The sequence below is a fragment of the Phyllostomus discolor genome, chromosome X, assembly GCF_004126475.2.
Source record: "Phyllostomus discolor isolate MPI-MPIP mPhyDis1 chromosome X, mPhyDis1.pri.v3, whole genome shotgun sequence".
Lineage (NCBI taxonomy): Eukaryota > Metazoa > Chordata > Mammalia > Chiroptera > Phyllostomidae > Phyllostomus > Phyllostomus discolor.
In genome coordinates, this window is record NC_050198.1 from 93,609,017 (window position 1) to 93,629,664 (window position 20,648).

Sequence of the window (20,648 nt, forward strand, 5' to 3'; positions counted from 1 at the left end):
TAATGTAATTATGATGTGCCTTGGTGTGTTCCTCCTTGGGTCCAACTTCTTTGGGACTCTCAGAGCTTCTTCAACTTCCTGAAAGACTATTTCCTTCGCCAGATTGGGGAAATTCTCCATCATTATTTTTTCAAATAGGTTTTTAATTTCTTGCTCTTCCTCTTTTCCTTCTGGCGCCCCTATGATTTGGATGTTGGGATGTTTAAAGTTGTTCTGGAAGTTCCTAAGCCTCTCCCCATTTTTTTTTAATTCTTGCTTTACATTCTGTTTTGACTGAATGTTTCTTTTTTCCTTCAGCTCCAAATTGTTGATTTGAGTCCCAGTTTCCTTTCCATCACTGTTGATTCCCGGCACATTTTCCTTTATTTCACTTTGCATAGCCTTCATTTTTTCCTCTAATTTGCAACCATATTCAAGCAATTCTGTGAGCATCCTGATTACCAGAGTTTTGAACTGTGTATCTGATAGGTTGGCTATCTCTTCATTGCTTAGTTCTATTTTTTCTGTAGGTTTTTTCTGTTCTTTCATTTGGGTCATTTTCTTTTGTCTCAGCATGTGTGTTTTGTAGTAAGGGGCAGAGTCTTAGGTGTTCACCAGGGCAGGGCAACCTACATTGCTGCATCGTGACCATGTATGTGGGGGAGGGGTCCGAGAGGAAACTGCTGCTTGCTCTGCTCTCTGCTGGTTTTCATTCACTTCTCTTGCTACCCACAATCACATTGGTTCCTTCTGGTGCTGATTCCTGGGTGCGTAGGTTTGTGAACATTCTAGGACCCTGTGGGTCTCTCCAACGAACTTTCCTGTGAGGCTGGGAGTTTCTCTTGCCGCCTCAACCCCCACAGGTGTTTTCGGTCAGAGGCGTTGAGGCTTTATTTCTCCTCACTGGTACCCTGGGTTGTGTGGTCTGTCTTGCTCCCCAGTTGTTCCTCCTGGCTTATCTGCACTCGAATGTGGGACTACCCTGTCCTTTTGGAGTTTTATCTGTTCTTTCCTTTGGGCCATATTTATTCGTCTTGGCGTACCTGTTACATTTTAAGGGCCAGAGCCTGGCCTGGCCTGGCTGGCATAGCTCAGTGGATTGAGCACGGGCTGTGAACCGATGTGTCACAGGTTTGATTCCCAGTCAGGGTACATGCCTGGGTTGCAGGCCATGACCCCCAGCAACCACACATTGATGTTTCTCTTTCTCCCTCCCTTCCCTCTCTAAAAATAAATAAATAAAATCTTTTTTTAAATTTTATTTTAATCATTGTTCAAGTATAGTTTTCTCCCTTTTACTCCCAATCCAATAAATAAAATCTTAAAAAAAAAAAAAAAAGGGCCAGAGCCTTAGATATTCACCAGGGTAGGGCAATGAATGTTGCTGCATTGAGACGCTGTATGCGGCGGAGGGAAACATGACGGCTTCCTTAGCTCTTGACCTGTCCTCCGTCACTTCCTGTGGTACCCACAGCAAATTGGGCCCTTCCGGTGCTGATTCCTGGGTGTGTGGGTTTGTGTATTTCTAATACCCTTTGTGTCTCTCCAGCATACTCTCCTGTGAGGCTTGAAGTTTCTCCCACCACCACTATCCCTATAGGTTTTACAGCCAGAGGTTTTGAAACTTTCTTTTCCCTGCATTGGAACCCTGGGTTGTGTGGTCTGTCTTGCTTCCCAGTTGTTACTTCCGGTTTATCTGTTCGCAAATGTGGGACCAACCAACGTGCTATCCACCGCCTAGCCCACCCAGTCCTCTAACCACAGCCTTGTTGCGTGTCCTCTCCTCCCCAGCTGCCCATCTACTCACCTCCTATCAGTCTGAATGAATGTTTTGTCTTTAACTCTTTGGTTTTTGAACTTCAATACATTTAGATTTTTTGGCAATTATGATTATTTTTTGTTTTTAAATTTGTTGTTGTCCTTCTTTTGGTTGTATGAAGAGGCAAAGTATATCTACCTATGCCTCCACCTTGGCCAGAAATTTTAAAAAGTGTTTCAGAATTGGTGGATTAACTTCCTATTGCCACTATAACAAATTATTGCAAAGTTAATGACTGAAGATAATGCAAATTTATTTTTCTTATTAATTCAAAAGGTCAGGAATCTGAAATGAGTTTCATTTAGTTAAAATCAAGGTATCAGAAGGCCTGTGTTCCATTTGGTGGTTCTAGGAAAGAATCTGCTTTCTTGCTTTTTCTTAATTTTAGAGGCTGTGTGAATCCCTTGGCTTATGAGCCCCTTTTCCCATCAAGTCTAGCAGTGTAGCATTAAATTTCTAATCTCTCATCTCTGCTTCCTGTTTCATATCTCTCTTTAACTCTGATCCTCTGCCTCCACTTATAATAAATGATGTGATTATATTGGGCCTACCCAAATAAACCAGTTTATAATGCCCCCATTTTAAGACCTTAATCACATCTTCTTTTACCACATAAGGTAACATTGTCACAGGTTTTAGGGATTAAGACAGGGGCCATTATTCAGCCTGCCAAAGATGTTCTTTTTCAGTGGGAGTAAATTCCCTTATATTCCTACTTTGTTGAATGTTTATATCATGAAACATTTTGGATTTTGTTAAAGTATTTTTTTTCTACATTGATTGAGATGATCATGCCATTTTTGTGCTTTCTTCTATTAATAGTATGATTGATTTGTATATGTTTAACCAACCTAGCTTTCTTACAATGAATCCCACTTGGTCATGAAATGTAATTTTTATATATTTCCAGATTCAATTGGGTGGGATTTTGTTGAAGTTTACGTGTCTATAGTTGTAAGAGGTATTGGTCTGTAGTTTTCACTTCTTATGTCTTTTTCTGGTTTTGGTATGTATCAACATAATTCTGGTCTCAGAGAATGAGTTGGAAATTGTCCCGTCCTCATTTTTTTTTTGGAAGAGTTTGCAAAGACTGTTAATTTTTCTTTAAACTTGGTAGAATTGAACCCAGGCTTCTCTTTATGGGCTTTTCTTTGACTACTAATTCTATCTCTTCACTTTTAAAAGTCTATTTCTTCTTAAGTAAGTTGCTAATAATTTGTGTTGTTCTAATTTTGCATGCTATTTAAAACTATTTGAGCCCTGATCAGTGTGGCTCAGCTGGTTGAGCTTCATCCCACAAAGTGAAAGGTGGCAGTTGAATTTCTGGTCAGGGCACATGATTTGGTTTCGGGTTAGGTTCCTGGTTGGGGGATTTACTAGAGGCAACCGATTCATGTTTCTCTCTTGCATCAGTGTTTCTCTCTCCCTCTTTCTCCAAAAAAGTAAAAAAGAGAACTATTCGAGAAGAAATTTTTACAGGACTTAAGTTACCAAATTTTCGTGAACCAAGTCATTGGCTGCTTTTTGTAAATCAGAAGTGTTCATAGAAAGTAGTTTTTCTGATTAAAAATGAAAATTGTTAAGGTACTCTTATTAACTTTTTGTATCTCCACTTTAAGTGTAAAATTAGGACATCTATAATTTTCTTAATTTCTATTCGATATGTGTGTTCTCCACAATAATTGATGCTCTCATCTAGTGATTTGTACATTTTTAATTATTTACTTTTATTTTTCATTTCTTCTCAAATTTTTGAAGAATATTTGCATCTCTCTTTTTTTGCCCATTTGCAGGTAATATTTGCATCTCTTGATAAAGTTTTATATTTATGTAGCATACTTTAGTTCTTTAAAAAGATTTTATTTATTTTTAGAGAGAGGGGAAGGGAGGGAGGAAGACAGGGAGAGAAACATCAATGTGTAGTTACCTCTCACATACCCCTACTGGAGACCCAGCCTGCAACCCAGGCATGTGCCATGACTGGGAATTGAACTAGCAGCACTTTGGTTTGTAGGCTGGCACTCAGTCCACTGAGCCACACAAGTCAGGGCAATAAAACATACTTTCTAAGTTGGTTTCTTTCATTACTATTAAAAATCATAAAAACATGTATATGGGAACACACAGTTCTTTTTGCTTCAGGCTCTAATATGGCTCAGCATAGCACTGCCAGTTTCTGTCTTTATTTAAAATTTTTGTTCATGTTTTTTTTGTATAAAACTTTTTAAAATATTTCACATATAATTTCACACCCATTTGAATGGGTGTAATCAAAAAGAAAAAAGATCATTGGCAAGAATATGGAGAAATTGAAACCCTCATACATCGTTGCTGTGAATGTAAAATTAAGAATAATTTGGCAGTGCCTCAAAAAGTTAAACCCAGAGTTACAATACCACCCAACAGTTCCATTCCTAAATATATGCTCATGGGAATTGAAAACAGTTCCACACAAAAACTTGTTCATAACAATGTTATTTATAATACCTGAAATGTGGAAATAATCAACTGATGAATTGATAAACAAAATGTAGTGTATCCATACAATGAATGAACCTGGAAAACAGTATACTAAAGTAAGCCAATCACAAAAGACCACATATTATATAATTTCGCTTACATAAAATGTCTAGAATAGACAAATGTATAGAGACAGAATATAATTTTGTGGTTGCCTAGAAGTGGGAGGAGAGGAATTGACTGGAATGAGGACTGACCCTTAATGGTTACAAGGTTTCTTTTAGCAGTGATGAAAATGTTCTAAAAATAGATTATGGTGATGGTTGTACAACTCTGTAAATAACTGAAAACCACTGTGTTGTGTATTTTAATAAGTGAGATTTATGACATGTATATTAAAACTCAATAAAGTTGTAAAAAATAAATAAGTAATTAAATTAAAATATTATTTATCTTGAATACTGAGGTTTTTATACCCTCTTAAATTTTGTATCAAAACAAGTGTCATACTTTACCCTAATCTCGGTTCTGGGACTCAGTGACTTCCAAAAGCTTATTGCAGGAAAGCAGGCATTGCCCAGAGGCTGAAATTCCAACCATTAGAGATTGTTAGTTAGGTTTTCACTCCTATTAAAATGTTAATTCCCCAAGAGGAAGAGGGGCATAGAATATCTGAGTAAGTATTGTTCACCATTGACATCTTGTAAATGAAGTTAATGGTTCTTTTCTCCAGAGCTTTCTTTAGGAGAAAGTAGGAGACCCTAAGGCTCTGAAAGGGAGAAGCTAGTACAGATGGGGGATATCAAGATAAAAAAGATTGAGTGTCATGGAAGCAAACTCTGCCTTTTTAATATGAATGTCTTATGATCAATCTATCTAATAGTTATTGAATACCTACTCTGTGTCAGGCTTTTTATTTAGTGCAGGGTTATAGCAGTGAAAAGGGCAGACATGTTCCATGCCTTCAATGATTTTACAATCTGGTGAGATGGAACAGTAAAGACCCTATTTTGTATAGAAGGCATGAAATATTACACAGAGGTGGCAAAGTATTGGGTTTGCACAGCACTATAGTTTAGAAAGCACCTTCTTATCCATGATCTCATTAAATCGTTACAACAACCCTTTGAACTTTGTAGAGCAGAGATTATTGGTATTCTCATTTTACACAGGAGAAAACTGAGGTTAAGGTAAATGGTAGTCAGGACTACAATAAGTTTCATTTTTTCACTACTGGACTTGTCTGACAAGGACCTGCCTATTTTCCTTGGCTCATAGTGCTGGAGCTATAAGAGGTGTGAGTAAATGAGCTACACTTTCTATCCTTCACATCCTTGAAAATCTACTTTCTTGAATATTTCTAAAAACTCAATAAATACTTTTAAAAAATTAGGGAGGCCTGAGTGTATATATTAGGCAAAAAATATATACACATTGTACAGACACATTAGAGTTCTTCATGAGTCTTTTGCCAGCCCCTTGCTTTAGCCAAGTAAAATAATAAATGGCATTATTGATCACTTCTAATAAAAAAAAAACTCAGTCTATTCAAATATGAACTAAAGTTCTCTGTTCTTGGTTAATTTCAGGGAAATCCAAAACATGTTTTTGATATACTTGCATTTTTCTCATAAAAATATTTAGAAAGGGCTATGTGCTGCCCCAATGCCTCTTGTGGCCTCTTTAATAAGCTTTCTAAGTTGTCTTGCTGTTCTTAAAACTAGGCCCTTCTGTGTCAAGGATGGGTATTTGTTTTTCACATGGCAGAGTGCTACCCTTTAGCTCAAATACGCTATAAAATTTAATTAAGTTTGAAAGCTTTATCTAAAGAATGAAAAGCAACATTCTAAATTTGGTCATAATAACCTTACTCAGATTTCAGGCTTCTCAATCAGATCACTTTCACACTTTGAATTTAGATTCTAGGCACACCTTTGAGACTGGATTTTAAACTCAAAGCCAGGTTAACTCTCCTTGCCTTTATACTCTTCTACTTAAAGCAAACAAATGAAAAAACAATAATTACTCTTCCTTAATGACCACACAAGAAGATACTGGGCTTTTTTTTTGGAGTGTATAAGATTTGGTCTAGATTTTTAAAAAGCATCTCAACTTGGCCTTAGAGTGAGACTCTCTGGGTGGAGTGGTTTAAAGATGACCCTAATATTCCAAGGCTGTAAATGTCTGGATGTTGAAATAACTATAGATTTAGAGACTAACTGATTTAGATGAACTGGTAGGGCTAAGGAAGCTGACAGGCAATAAAGACTATAAGAAAGTTTCTGAGCATTTATAACAGTAGTAACTAACAGATAGTGTACCAGGTATTAGTCTAAGAGCTTTACATATATCTGCTCCTTTATTTGTGCAGCAACCCTAGCATATCAGTACTATTATCTCAATTTATAGATGGAAAACATAAGGCACTAAGAGGTCAACAACTTGTCCAAAGTCACACAACTGGCAAGTGACAGAGCTAGTATTTAAACATGGACAACTAAGATCTGGATGCATATTACAGTATATAAGCCCTTAATAAGAGACTGGCTCCTTTTTCCCCCTTCTCTCTCCTAAATACCAGTGCTCAGGTACGTGAAACTCTATAGACATATATCCTTTTGGCTTAAGGTTTTATATTCTATTAAAATGAAAACAGAGTATGGTCTGTTTTCAGAATGAATGGGTTTTGTTCCAAACATTTGCTTTTAAGTTCTTGGAAACTCAGAATGCATTTTCCCATAGAAACAACATTATACACAGTAATTAAGTTTTCAAACCAAATTGTGGAAATCTATTTAACTTTTGTAAAACTGAAGCATAGAAATAATAGGACTGACCTGAGCTTTGGGTCTTAGAAAGGAGGTCCTGTTGTTCATAAGATGTAGCATAAAGGGAGGAAAGGAAGGGTTATCTTCCATTTCTTGACAGAGAACAAGTACATCAGCAAAATACTAAAAGAAATGTGTGTTTTCTAGTCTCTTGCTTTATAGAAACCCTCTCCCCAGACTCTCGAGTGCCAAAACCCTCAGACTTATCTTAGGAGATCACATTTGTACTAGTTTCTATTGCTACATAACAAAATATCACAAACCTAGTGGCTTAAAATAACAGCCATTTGTTAGCTCACAGTTTCCTTGGTTCAGGAGTCTCCTATATGTTAGCTGGATACTGTGCTAAGGTCTTACAAGGTTAAAATGAAGGCATTGCCCAGGGCTGCATTTCTCATCTGGGCCCCAAGGTCTTCCAGGCTAATTCAGGTTATTTACAAAATTCAGTACCTTGTATGCATAGGACTGAGGTTCCTGCTTTCTCGCAAACTTCAACCAGGGACCACTCTCAGTTCCAAGAGGCTGCTCACACTCCTTTCCATTTATCCTCCACTTTTAAACCAGCAACACAAAGTTTCTTGTCCATTGATCCCACTAGTACCTCAAACCTCTGACTTTCTGTTCTGCCATTAGATGGAGAAAACTTTCTACTTTTAAAGGTCTCTCTGATTAGATCAGTCCCACCCAGATAATCTCTCTATCGTGTGGTTTATTTTCAGGCAGTATGACAAATTTATGAGAATAATTCAGGCCACTTAGTAAAAGATTTTTTTCAGGGCAACGGACCACCACGTGGTCACACAAGACGTCTTTGGGAGCTTACTTCTATCCGTTTCGATGTCTTCTAAATTGTTCCTATTTATCACAGCTATTCCCCTTCCTCCCACAGATTTTCTGCAAATTAATTTTATTTTCTTCTCAATAGCTCAACTGCCAATGGCATTAGGGGCCTTGGAAGGAGGGAGGCAGGGGAAAGGAAGAGAAGAGATGACAGTAGATGGTTGAATGGAAGTATCATTTGTGAACTAAGCATTAAACATTTTAAGCTAAGGACTGTGAAAAATATAATTGCAGAGGTTTGTCAACCTAAAAATAAAAGGACCTTTCAAAGCGAGAGGCAACCAGCATTTATCGTATCAGTAAGTACAGCTATTCTGATGCAAATGTTCAGGCAGAAACCCTATTAAGAGACAAAGGCAATGGGTATTTAGGAGAAAGGACGGGAAACCACTGCATCAATAGAAGGCAGGCATATATGTAGATAATAAAACATGATGTTATTTCTAAGCAACGTTTTTATTTCAGTCCAGTAATGATAATATCTGCTTTCATGTTTTCTTTGTAAACAGTTCTTTTGCAAGGCACAGGGTTGCTTAGGCCCAGTCCAAAGGTTATCTTGCACTATTTCAACATTCCAAAGCTCTGATGCATAAGACGTGCAGGGCAGTTCTTGTGGAATGGCTGCTCCAACTTTGTTTTATGCATTTTTATTTATTTTACCATGCAAAGTATTTTTAAAATATTTTATTTTTATTTTTAGAAAGAGCGTAATGGATGGAGAAAGAGAGGGAGAAAAATATCAATTGGTTGCTTCCTCTGTGCCCCCAAGGGGGAACCTGGTCTGCAACCCAGGCAAGTGCCCTGGCCAGGGATCAAACCTGAGGCCTTTCAGCCTACAGGAGGATGCCCAACCCCCTGGGCCACACCAGTCAGGGCCATCTAAAGTATTTGTTTAACAAGGACAACAGAAAACTCTCCTCACGGAACTATTGTAAAACATTCTCAGTGGGTGATCATGGTGGTCATTGTAATATACAATACAAAGCAATTTCCTCAGAAATCTGAGAAGCACCAAATGGGACCATTTTTTTTTAAATGTCTGCTTTTCAAACAAAAAACCCCCCAATAACATGGTGGGGGAACTTCCCCAAGTCTTAGGTGGCTGATAGTTGTGTACGGGAAGGTCGGCCTGTCCAGTCAATTCCCCAGCCCTGGGCGGGATTCAGCCTGAACCCCTGAGCTGCTGATCTCAATTTTGTTCTTTAACCGCGGCGAGGCGCTTGGAAGGACCAGCGAGCACTTACTCCCTCTCACCCCCGGGAGGGCAGGGGTCTGCCGGTCCTGGAAGATGTTGGAAGATAGAGGTTCAGCGATAGAAGATGTGATCTTTCGCTGAAACACAAGCTGCCTCAGCTGCCAGGGCCCTGATCTCATCTTTGAGAATGTGAGCAGAGTCCTTGCAGGGAGCCCCTGGCCCCTGGAGGGGTCCCGACTTGAGATTCTGAATTCACCTCTAATTCCAGGTGCCAGATATAGTCAGAGGACGTGCTGGAGGAACTCCACTCGTTTCATCTTGTGGTTTGGGCGCAGGATGGGCACCAACTCCTTGAGGCGCAAGCAGCAGCCGTTCATGGTTCGTGTCGTAGAGCAGCACATTGACTTGCTGTTCCTACAACAGGGAGAACCACCTGCGCATCGCGAGATGGCCACGCAGTGCTCAGACAGGACAGGCAGCGCAGCACCTCGCCTTGTCAGTGCTGCCCGCAGTCTCGTTGGCCTTCAGTGCTCAGCTGGAACCAGCAGGGATTGCAGCAATGGCACTGGCAACGTTGATGATTCTGGCGACCAGGTAAGAGAGAGAAGGTAGGACCTGGGTTCGCAGAAGGATATTTAAGTGCTAAAAAAAACCAAAACAGTTGTAGAATGTTTTCCAACTTCATTTTAAAGTGGCGCCGCCAATATTATTGTTTATGGGTTTCAGGTAGGCTCTTTACCCTACAAATGACTTCTAACAGTTCACTAATTGCCCAAGGAGAACAAATCAGGAGAACTCTCTTATCACCTTTAGTTTAGGGCCTTGAGAGCAGAGCTTGAGTTCCTCAAAGGCACTAGTCATTCCTTGAAGAGACCTTGATTTCATATAAATACAAGGAATCTTTCTTGCTCTCTCAAGTTCTACATAAGTTTTCAGTTTTATTCATTTGTTTTTCACTTACCTTGAATTTTCAAGTGGATGGTAGTACCTATTTTTGTTTCACATATTTAACATATGGCCACAAACAAAATGAGGAATTCAATGCATAAACCAAATGCCAACTCCTCCTTTACATTCCTGGTTCTTTCACTTATATTCCTGAACATTCTGGAATTATAAAAATGAAGGATACCAGTCTCACCTTAAAGTAGCTTGCAGTCCAGTAGAGGAGCTGGAACATATAGAAGTAACAGTGATATTGAGGCTGTAAGTACCAAACAGCTGCCATTGCTTCCTGAATAAAGTCCAAGTTCTTTGGCCTAGAAGCCAAACCATCCTCATCTGCCTATGTCTGCTCTAGCCTCATCTCTTACCACTCTCCCTACTTCACCTAAAACCACTTTACACATTATCTCATTATACCCATTCTGTGGATATATACTCTTGCCTGGCCTTTGCTTGCACCCCTGCCTTCTTCTTCACCACTCTAAATTTTACCCATCCTTCAAGGCCTTGCTCCTGAATGAAATCTTTTCTCACCACAGCAATCTTTTCCCTTTTCTGCACTATAATGTTGACTATCAGTACTGTTCATTTTGCCTTAGAGTACAACTTCTTTGTGTGAAACCTGTTTTTTATTCATTTTAGTCTCTTTTCTCCCATCAAGACCAGAAGGGGTTTAAGGAGTCTGAAAATTTAAATCTCTGTATTTCCCATAAAGCCTGGCTCAGTACTCAGTTCAGATTTGGTTAATCTACTGATCAGGGTCAGGAAAGGGAGGGAGAGTGGTATGAAGTGACTTTGTAAAGGACACTCAGGCCTCTTAGAGAAGAATGTATTCACAGCTCACTCTAGCTAGCTATTTCATTCATTCATTCATTCATTCATTCATTCTTTTCAATAGGAGAACCACAACAGAGTCAACAGAGTCATTTTCCTCTCAAAAGAGTAAAGCCAATTTCTATAGTAAATCTGGCCAAGTTGTTTCTAGGAGGCTACAGCACCAACTTGAGATCATATCTTTTTTTTTCTTCCTTCCCTTCTGGTCCCCACCCCACCAACCCTATGTGGTCACTAATATTTTTGTCTGTCTCTGTCGATTTTCCCATTCTGAAATTTTTTATTTATTTAAAAAATTATATATATATATTGGAGACCATGTCTTCTCTTAAACTCCCACTTCCAACTCAGTGGAAAGAAAAAGCCTAAATTTTAAAAAAAGCTCATTTATGGAAATAGAAAGGCAATTTTAATAGAAATTCAATACTTTTTCTGCAATCAGAATAACTGGCAGAAATGGGTCCAACCTGATGCTTGGAATGAAGGAGAGAGAACACGTTCCAAGAGCCTTCCCTGTGCATATAGAGAACTCTTGCCCCTCTCGAACTGTGTTACTTTGTGGGGCTGCTGCTTGCCACACTTCTTACAGAAAGTCTGGCAAGTTTTAGGAACGTTCACCATGTTTGTGAGAGCACTGTTGGCATGGAAATCTGTAGCTTTCTTTTATTTGTAGTATTTTTGTGTGGCTTTGGTATCATAGAATGAGTTAGGAGATGTTTTCTACTCTTTTATTTTTTGAAAGAGTTTGAAAACTATTGATGTTAATTCTTTTTCAAATTTTTGGTAGATTTCACTAGTGAAGTCATATATGCTTCTGGAGCTTTCTTGTTGGGAGGTTTTATGTTATTGACTCAATCTCCTTAATTTGTAAAGGCTTGTTCAGGTTTTCTGTTTCTTCTTGGGTCAGATTTGGTAGTTTGTATGTTTCTTGTAATTTGTCCATTTCATCTAGGTTATCAAATTTTGTGGCTTTCAATTGACCATAATAGTACTGCATCTGTGAAGTTGTAGTAATGTCTGTAACTTTTTAAAAAAAATTACAGAACAATGTCAATAATTGTCTCCTCTTGCACCAGTAAAACCACAATAGGAGTGCAGGTTGCCATCCACAAAGCGGCAGCTCAGCTAGGAAATGAGGAGTGGTAGGTTGGTAAGCAAAAACACCAAGTCTTTCAGCAGTGTTTCTTCATTAAGCTCTCCTCTGCTTGCTCTAGTTATTTTTTATTAGTTTGAAGAGTTCTGAAAATGTTGATTCTGACAGTTTATTCCAGTTTAATGTTTGCTTCAGTGGACGATGAATCCTTGGAACCCCTCCTCCTTCATTCTCAGTGATGTCACCTGCCCCCAACATTTCATTTTGATTAGGGAAATTTTAAGTCCTGCAGTAAGGATGAAAGAATAATGCAGTGAGGACCCACCACATAAACTCTACCATTAACATGCTATTATACTTGTTCTTAATCATATAGCCATTTATCTATCAATTAACCTTATTCTTCGATGCATTTCAAAGTGAATTTCAGACTTCCATATACATTTTGACACTTCCATTTGTATATCATGAATAGAATTTAATATTTCTTTATAAGATTTTAAACTTTGATTTAATTATATATTATGCATAGTGAAATTCACAATTCAGAAGTATATGCTCACTGAGCTTTGACATGTATAACTCCATGTTCTTTTTTTATAAGCATAAAAACCTCTCCCAACATTTTAATATATACTTGAAGGACACCATAAATATGTGTGTGCTGGGGCAGGATTAGAGGAATTCTCCAAATACTCTAAGGAGGTTCATAAGACCTTGAGCTAAATAGAAGATTGTTACAGAGCATGTAGGCCAACTTTACTATTTGATGATAATCTCCATAGCATCCCCACAAAATCCACCACTGGCTTGCATACTTTAAGGCATTGGCCTCTCACCAGTTCTGAAGGTAGGCTGCTAAAACTTTGGATAGCTTAGAGTATTCAGAAACCCTTAGTTATATAGAGATACACACAACCAGGGTAATCATCTCTTTCTGCATTGCAGACTGTCCTTACGTTTGTAAATAGCCCTTCCTCAAGTATTTTTTTACATAATGTCTTTGTTCCTTTAACTGCATTTCACTGATAATGACCGCCAATTAGCCTGCTAATGTGATTTTGAATGCTTTATCAAAGCCCTCTTTAAAAGGCACTGTGTTGAAACCAAAGACAAACTTCCAGTGAGGGGAAGGGGGGTGTTCAAATTAGAGGAAGTTGAGTACTTTTTGCTCTTCTGGTGCTGAATTTGTGTTAAGACCTTGGATTCTTCCCCACAGGCTGACTAGTTTCTTTAATAATTTCATGCTGCCATCTGGTGACTAAATCAGGTAATTCTTACCATTTGTTTTGAACTCCAGCAGAAAGGAAGCAGAGGTTAACAAAGTGACAAACTGGAGGAATCTTCAAAAGAAGACTTGATTTTTTTTTTTTCTCCCACATATGCCATGCATTTTGGTTAAGTAAAGCCGAAGGCAATAAATGGCAGGAGAAAGCAGAGTTGCTCCAAGATATGATACAGAATCCTAAGGAAATATTCTTTGGGAGTCCCTTTCTGTGTAAGTAACCTGATTAAAATACAGTCATGCCTTGATACTCGTCAGCTTCAGAACTCATCAAATCCTGTATTTGTCACGTTTTGATGAAAAAAAAAAGTTTCAGCACTCAACGCTTTGCTTGGGTCACACTTGATACAAGTTGGAAGAGTCACCATGCTGCCCTGCAAGAGAAAATGCTTCATCCTTTGATACTCATGGGTTTTGGCACTTGTCGCAAGTTCCGGAACGAATTAACAAGGAGTACTGAGGTACCGCTGTATATTATGAAGTTCATGGGCCCATGTGAAGTGAGGTAATTTAACAATGAACATTTAGAATAATGAACTGAGAAGAGATACTTTATATATTTCTTTATTCAACAGTTCATGTGAAAATTACTTTATTTTGTTTTACAAAAGCACCTGTGATCATTTAATGAACTTTCCTCCATGTGGCTTTTCAAGCTACCAAGACACAAGCCCTATGAACACCCTTCATCTTCTCCTCAGCTCTTTTTTGAAGAACTTGGTCTTCATGATAACAGGCTGCTTTAAGAACTTTCCCTCCCCCAGAACTTTGTAGTAGCTTGATCGCACCACGTCAATGATGGGAGCTGCTCCAGTCTGGTTTTTGGCAGCATTTACTTGTGTGTCTGCTCACTGACCGAGGTCCACAGTTTATCAAGACTGACAGAAAGGCAGATCTGGTTCCTCTTTAAGTGGTAATGGTTCATACCGACTTCCCTGAAGTAACCCGAATGATACACATCAAAGTTGATTCTGAGATGAAGCGTGCAACCAGTGCTACCTTGACCTCCTGGATGCTTTCTGTGCTTGCCAATGTGGCTGTGGCTGTTGCTCATATGGCCCCAATGTTTCCAGGCCTTCCTCAGTCTGGATGACTTATTGGTGGCAGAGATTCAAGAGCTATAATTCCTCATAATGTCCACATACCATCTCTTCCTCTGCAGTTCCGTTTGACTAGTTTATCAGCAGTAGACCGTGGTAACTAGAGCCCAAAAACGTATGTCCGAAGTAAGTGGGAATCACCCAAAATCGTCGTGTTATCATTTCGGTAGCTTAATCTTACTCGATCTCATGGAAGATATTACTGTGATAATCAATGGAAGTGATTTGCTACCCTGGCTGTTGAACCCTGGGACAACCTGTTTATAGCTCTTGTCTTTTCACCTTTTATGATGTTTTTGACAAACAATGTTTTAACTTCATAAAATAAAAAGTTTTTGGTAGTTGATTCTCTTTGAGTGTTGATATTTTCCATAACTTACAATCTAAAAGTATAGAATTGTAGAAAATTCTATTCGACAGAGCTGTGTTTGGCAGACCTAGTTACCTTAACAATTGGTAGCCTGTGTTAAAGACACAATAAGCTGAAATAGGTTAAATTCTATAGTGGGGTCAGATTCCTAGTGATACTATTATTTCATAGCCTAGAGAGGAGGAGTTTAAGACTGGTGCGGTGGCCTGATAGTATTGCTGCTGGTGGTAATCAGTTTGCTTTTTAGGTCTTCCTGGTTAATCCAGGCTGAGATCTCAGGTGTTGATGGAATACTACATATACATAATCATTTTTTATTGATGACTTAGTGATATCAAAGTAGTTGTAGCTACTACCTTTTACAGGTATCGTTGTTATTCTTCAAATACACCATGATCATTGCAGTGACTTAATATTCCATACAAATCCCACAGTTCTCACTAGAGAAATGTAACACACAAAGTAGTCTTGTCAACTGAGTTATTTCACTAAAGTACAGTCTGAGTCCAAGTATTTCTACTCCGGGATCCTCATGCTGCTACTAGCTTTTTAAAGCAAAATGAAAGAAATCAACACCCCTCAATGTCAGTTTACCAATCTATACAATGGAATAATTCTTTCCCTCTGTTTGTTTCACTAGGAACTTGTAAAAGCTTAAATTGGGATAAAATCTTATAGCAAGGGTTGTTTATAAGCTTTTGCTCTCTAGTTTATTTTTTTGGGTGTTCAGGAAGTCTCCTGTAGAAAATTATCTTTCAGAATGACAATATTATTAAATTCTCTGTGTTAAGCATTGTCTTCTCAAGAGTACCACTTTTGTAACAAAATATCCTTCCTTTGGCAAGACAAGTCAGATTACTCTTTTGTGTGAACTGAGAGCACTTAGAAAATGGAGTATACCCTTTAAGAAAGAATATTTGCATACTTTATTATTTATCTGGAGACCGGAGGAAGTGTTTGCTTCATAGTATCATTTTCCAGTTCAGCTAGTGGGAGGGCAATGTATCCTTTGACTATCTAGGAGTTATTGTGTGATACTGATCACAGATAGTACTCCTTGATTATTTAGGAACCAAATAGGCATTCTGTGAGATTCCTTTCTTTCCATTCTCTCTCTTGCTCTCCATCTGACTTATAAGCACTTCCAGTATCTTATGATCAGGGACCATACAAAGACAGTACTGGATCAAGAAATACATTGACTCTGAATCATGGTGTGTGACCTCAGGCACATCATGTAACATTTATGGGTGTCTTTCATAATCCATAAACAGGAATAAACCCTCACACTCACATTAGATAATGGAAGAGAAAGTCCCTTGAAGAGGGTTCTAATCTTCTAGCCCCTTCTTAGTTTCTTTGGTTCAGAAGTTTGGTGGGGAGTTTTACATTCTGGCTGAAGAGGGTATTTGGATACTTCATTAACATATCAAAGCTCTACCCCTCCCTATCTTCTTTTTCAAAACCAAACTAAAGTAAAACGTTTTCTTTTGTTATGCTGTTTATGGAGAATTTCAGCATCCGTTATGTAATTTTATTTATTCAACATCCCTATTTTATGGGTAACCCATTGAAGTAGTGGCCCCTAGAGTATTCATGAAGACTATTTACAGCCTATTCTTTTGGATATGTGTCTGTTTTCTTGTAATTTCCCTTTTTGTCATTTGTGAATAAATTTTAAGCTATCTAAACCACAGAAATGTCTGGCTTTCAATCTTCTAGGCCACGCCTCTTCCACTCCCTCCGCCTTCACTCTCCACCTCCCTTACTTTTTAAAGCGCTGCAGTTTGCTGCTGACGCCATTATTTCTTCTTCTTCTCTTGAGGTGGAATGGACTCTTGCTTATTAGCAGATGTCTTCACCCATGAGGTTCTTCTCTCTGGAACATTTTCCAGCTTGTACTGTTCTTTATGGCACATTTCTTTGAAAAAAAACAAAACAAAACACCGAGATTCTATAGAATACTTTAAAAATTCTAGATTTTCTTCCAGTATTTTCTTGACAGTTCCCTATTTTTCATGTATTTGGGGTCTTTTTAGGCCACTTTCTATTTTAGAGGAATTTTTCTTTGCAACAATCTTTGGTTGAAGCTTTTTTTTGGGGTCGGTTTTTTTGTTTTGTTTTGTTTTTCTCTTCCGTTTTCTATTCCTTCCACTTTTGTATGTTTTGCCTGTCAGGGTGGCGGACACCCGGTGGTATTTATTCGTTTTTGAAAGTTTGCCCATCGGGGCGGTGGATGCCTGCTTTTAATTTTTTACCCCCCCTTAGCCCATCGGGGCCTCGGATACCTGCTGTGTACCTTTCTCCCCCAAATATTCTGGCCCATCGGGGCAACGGATACCAGCTATTCAAAAATATTCTTTTTTGGCTCATCGGGGCCTCGGATACCTGCTTTTATTATTTTTTTTTTCCCTTGCCCATCGGGGCCTCGGATACCTGCTTTAATTTTTTTTTCTTGCCCATCGGGGTCGTGGATACCTGCTTAGATTTTTTTTTTTTTTACTCGCTCGAAAACTGATTGTTTTCTGTGGTTTGTTATACTATCTGGAATGTCTACAGATTTTTGCTGCTAATCGTTTGGTGTTGTGTGAGTGGATCTACGGCTTTGGCTGGGAGATGACTTTGCAGTTAGGCTAAGGGGCTAGTTAGGCTGGGAGGAAATATGGCGACCTGCCACTTTAGGATTGCTATGTGGCTCGGCTTATGGTTGAGCTCAGTATCAACTAGGGAGGCAATAGGGAGACCGGGACAGGCAGAGGCAGTTAAGTGTATTGCATATGCTAAGTATTCTGAATGAACTGATTTGGGGCTTCTTTGGTGCTTAGCGTGAATAAGAATAGGGTCGTCCCGTGTTAGATTACAAGGGGCTAGTGAAAGTGAGAGGGAAAAGACCCGAGGGCAGGGTTTAAAATGGCGACTGGACTTTGCAGTATTGCTCAGCATGGCTGTCAGCTTTGTTAGTGTCCAAAATGGCGTGTGCAATTTTGCCGCAGTGCTCCAGTGGCGGGAAGGCCACATCATGGTGGTGTCTTTGTTCTAGTGCGCAGCGTGGTGGTAGAAATGCTCTGTTACAAGTTGTAAAATGGCGGCGCAAATACGTGAAGTGTAAAATATGGCGGGACTGGATTTTTGCTGCATGCATTTCCTGACAGGTTTTGTCGTAGTGACAATATGGCATGTAGATATAATGGCAGTTTGTCACGTGGACATCCTGGCGGGGTTTTTTTTGCGCGGTACATTCTTGGCGGGCTTTCTCCAGGTGGGCCTGCAGCATTGTTAAAGATGGCGAACATTTCCGCATTTGCTGCAAAAAGTGAAAGTGGGATGGTCAGTGTTGGATTGTCACGTGACCCACCCAATCAGATAGGGTGGTACAATTGGATACAGCCAATGAATGGAGGATGGAATTAAACCAATTTAGCGTGACTCCTCGAGGGCCATCTGTATTTAGCCAATCAGGAGGTAGAAGCAGAGGTGCCACTTTCTTAAGTCCGCTCCCAGCGGGTGGTGCCCAAGGTCTTTCGAAGGACATTTGGCCTTTCCAGCTCCCTCCCTTCTTACCAGCTCCCTCCCTTCTTACCAGCTCTCTCCCCTCCAGCACTGCCACTTGCCATGCTGGGTAAATAGTTGTACGTGTTGAGCCTCACCCCATTCCTCTGCATTGGTACTGTGGCCTAAGGCTAGTCTACTCCCTCTGGCCTCTGCTCATAACACTATAGGAGCAGTGCTCCATGCCTGCCAAGTGTGAATATGGCGGAGAGTCGTGGCAAGGACCAAAATGGATCTCAGATGATCGTTGGCCAACAGGTGGCAGAAGAGGAATCCCTGCTTTCTTCAAGAGGAACACCTACCCCGTGGCTAATGCTGGGGTTGGAATTTAATTTCTACTTACTTTTTGGATGTCAGTCATAAATAGTTCCATTATGTGTTTTGCTATGTTTAGATTTAAGCCTCAAGAGACTATTATGGCTTCATTTGCAGAATTTATTTCAATTACATTTAATGTGTAATTGTTCTTTAAAATTTTCAATTTCTTTAAATGTCAAACTTTTCCTTCTAATGATTTAATATATCCAAAGTCAAATAATTTGGCATTAAAATTTCTTCAATAATTTTTCTTTTACTTTAAAGTTGACTTAAACTATTTAACTTTGGATTTTTGAACAGTCTTATAGCACATAGTTAATTAAAAGTTAACTTTATGACCGAATACAAAAAAACATTTGAGGGTCCATTCCAGTTTCGGCCTTGCTTTGTTCCCATCTTTAACGCTGCACAAATTGACTAACAACCAACCTATCAGGCAGGAAACTAGAATTGCTCTAGACTTGTTTCCTCTATTCAAACCTATGTTGGAGCATTAAATGTCCACATTTTCAATTTTCTGTGGTGACCTGCCTCCAGAGTCCCGAGCCATGCCCCCAGAACTACTCCATCTAGCCTTAGTCTTTCCAAATCTGCCCCCACCAACCCCGGCCCCGGCCCCGGCACCAGCTCCAGCCCCAGCCCCGGCCCCGGCCCCGACTCCGGCCCCGACTCCAGCCCCGGCCCCGGCCCCGACCCCGACCCCTACCCTGCCCCGGCCCCGGCCCCGGCCCCGGCCCCAGCCCCAGCCCCAGCCCCAGCCCCGGCCCCGGCCCCGGCCCTGGCCCCAGACCCGGCCCCCAGACCCACCCGGACCCGGCCCCGGCCCCAGCCCCGGCCCCCTACCTCTCTCTAAATCCACTCCAATTATTGATTCAGTACTAAAAATAAGTCATCTGTCATCCATCCCTTGCTCATCCGTTAGAGTGTGATGCCTTACCTGCCTCTAGTATTGCCGATCGGTGCTGACTGAGTCATCACTTTCAATTAATGTACAAAATTCCACTTGTCCATTGTCCCATGTTAGAACAAGGAGTCTATGCACCATTACATTAAGAAATGTTAATTAATCAAGAGTTTCATACTAGACAATTGCCCTTAATTCTAGTTACTACTCATCTTCCCGATCCTCTGCCCTTTAAGAGAGGAGAAACCATTCCTCTGTCATTGCTGCGGTAGTCACAGTACCAATTCTTTTGGCAGCATTTATATACTGTGCTGACCACATAAACTCTTTGCACTGAGTGAAATTATAATTATCCTAATCGTGCCAGTCAGATTATATTCCAATTCGAAAAACTTGCATACTGCAGTGGACGCAGAAAACCCGTCTTTGCTCAACAGTTAACATACTCAGCCCTAGTTGCCATAGCCTTGTCCAAAACCACCCTACTCACCATCTTTGCCTTGCGCCTGAGGAGTCCTGTTGCTCTAAGACAATTAAAAAACCAAAATGTAATTTTACATTGTCTCACCTGCAATCAGCGATCCTCCATACCTTTAGTGTTGCAACGAGGCAGTGCCATCTGAGACCACGTTCCGTGAATAAGTAATCAGTAGAATTCCAGTTGGCCGTGTCGCTGGTAATTACAGAAATCCTTTGCAACTTCGGGCTATTGCAGAGATGTTAATGCTCAAGGCCGTTTACTTTGGAATATTAATGGATACAATTGTTCGTGGTCTTGCCTAACAGGTAAGACCCACCCATGCTCTTTTCATTACTTACAAGCTTTAAGAATATGTAAAACACTCATTGCTCATAGTCCCTCCCACCCATTAGTTTAGGATATCCCTAATCTCTGTAGCATTGTATTTTCTCTGAAAGAGTTGATATGCATAATTGCATATATTCATACTCCTGTGCAATAAAAAAACAGGAATCCTACCCCATCACACCATCTAGGATATTACTAAGGAGTGATTTATTCAAGAAATTAGCACTTGAACAGTAAAATTTCAGTTACAGTTATCCAAAGTATTACTCACTTGAAAGGTCCACTGTATCCCATTTGGTAGCTATAACGTGGGCCCAAAAC